The sequence below is a fragment of the Schistocerca piceifrons genome, unplaced genomic scaffold (assembly GCF_021461385.2).
Source record: "Schistocerca piceifrons isolate TAMUIC-IGC-003096 unplaced genomic scaffold, iqSchPice1.1 HiC_scaffold_961, whole genome shotgun sequence".
Taxonomy (NCBI): domain Eukaryota; kingdom Metazoa; phylum Arthropoda; class Insecta; order Orthoptera; family Acrididae; genus Schistocerca; species Schistocerca piceifrons.
Genome location: NW_025729236.1, coordinates 597,501 through 600,000, shown reverse-complemented (window position 1 = coordinate 600,000; position 2,500 = coordinate 597,501).

Below are 2,500 nucleotides of genomic sequence, written 5' to 3'. Positions count from 1 at the left end.
ACACACGGCGCTGATTAGTAATCAATGCAGAGCCATCAAACTACAGAAAATATATACAACTGTCCGTATACATGCTGAAAGAGTCTGCCCACAATGGGAACCACACGTCAGCCAGACACTCTGATCACGCACCACTCTCTGCTTCTAACAGGCGCACATACAATACGTAAGCACCAGCATGGAACAACATCCAGTGCATCCTCTCCGCCACATTACACAATCCACACTATCACAACCAGACCAGGAGGTCCATGCGGAAAATAGAATATCCCACCCTTTCGACATCCACCATTGCGCAGATAAGGCACCAACACCCACACATGTCCTATACAACGGTGCACCCAACATCACAATAGTACCTCCTGTCACAGCGCACAAACAATGACATGACTCAAAGACACAGGTGTGACACAAGCATAGAATTGGAGCGCCGCCTCTAATAAGCCAAAGGTGCATCCTGACGTGACAAATCTGATCATGTCACAAGCATTCACTTACTATAATCACTATCAACGAACCTGCCGCCCCCGCCCCCCCCCCCCTACACCTTTCCTTACAACAACGTGTAACCGAACCTAACCTATGTTGTACCTTAACCTAACCTATGTTGTACCTTAACCTAACCTATGTTGTACCTTAACCTAACCTATGTTGTACCTTAACCTAACCTATGTTGTACCTTAACCTAACCTATGTTGTACCTTAACCTCACCTATGTTGTACCTTAACCTAACCTATGTTGTACCTTAACCTAACCTATGTTGTACCTTAACCTAACCTATGTTGTACCTTAACCTAACCTATGTTGTACCTTAACCTAACCTATGTTGTACCTTAACCTAACCCATGTTGTACCTTAACCTAACCCATGTTGTACCTTAACCTAACCCATGTTGTGCCTTAACCTAACCCATGTTGTGCCTTAACCTAACCCATGTTGTGCCTTAACCTAACCCATGTTGTGCCTTAACCTAACCCATGTTGTGCCTTAACCTAACCCATGTTGTGCCTTAACCTAACCCATGTTGTGCCTTAACCTAACCCATGTTGTGCCTTAACCTAACCCATGTTGTGCCTTAACCTAACCCATGTTGTGCCTTAACCTAACCCATGTTGTGCCTTAACCTAACCCATGTTGTGCCTTAACCTAACCCATGTTGTGCCTTAACGTAACCCACGTTGTCCGCTAACGTAACCCACGTTGTCCGCTAACGTAACCCACGTTGTCCGCTAACGTAACCCACGTTGTCCGCTAACGTAACCCACGTTGTCCGCTAACGTAACCCACGTTGTCCGCTAACGTAACCCACGTTGTCGCCTAAACCTGCTCTGTAATTGTTATACGACTCGTTCAATTAGTGTAGTGTTGCCCACCCGCAACCCTCGCAATATAGTTCGCTACTCGCACTGCCCGCTCCCCTGTGTATCGCTTCATGTTAAACACCTTGCAAGTCTTGCTGACTTTCCACATGCTCCTGCTGTACACTGTAATGTGGATGGCAGCAGGACGTACATGCCGCGCCCCCCCCCCCCCACACCTCCCCACGTCCCCACCTTGCCCCCTGCCTTCGCAAGCTGGTTGGTGAGAAGTTTGCATGTTCAATGCCCTTCGCATGCGACGTACTCAGGCTACGTTGTGGTACGGCCTGTGTCAACTGTCCGCTGATGTCGTACGCGTAAACCACAATCTGTACTGCACATTCGTCCTTATGTACTGAATGATACATCGTGGCACATGTGTGACCGTACAACGACTGCGCCCAAAAACGGCGGACCATACAGTGCAAATATTGTGCACGCAGCTACGTGTCGTCTCCCTATGACAGCTGGATTGCAGTGTGGTACGCCATAGAGACGTGTGGGAGGAACGGACGCCGTGGATGGCGATCAGCATGAGCTGTCTGTTGATGTATTCGGACCTAGTCGTCTCTCCTCACACACCGTGATAGCATGGTGCACCGCGTTCCATATCTGCGACATGCTACAGAGGCCGGTTGACAGTCGTTCGAGCAATGGACATCGCATACGTACGGGGGCCACCTTCCACGTATTGTCTAGGCGTGCACATTTTGTTGCGTGTATGTGGGCAGACGTAGTGTGGTGTGACACCTGACACAGGCATGCAATAATCGTGGAAGTTGCAAATGGCGATGGACGCATACGTTTTCTGGTGAAGTTACGCAAATGAACAAATGGTAACCCGTTGTGGTGCGGTTGTTCTCGCTAGGGGTGAATCGGTGATGGCGACGGTAGGTTGAGGTACTAACCGGTTGTTCCAGCGATACCCACCATGCCGACGAAACTGAACGGCATCTGGGTGTGAAGCGATACGCGGCGGTGGCTGGGTGGGACCGTCCCCGGCCGGTGAGGGGGCGCCTCCCGGCGTGCTGGCCGCGCGGTGCGTGGGCGCACGCGCTACAGCCGGCTGGTGGGGGCGGCCAGTGGCAGGCGCGCCGGCCGACGGACGCGGCAGGCGTCGCAGCTGCGCGCCGGCGCACCC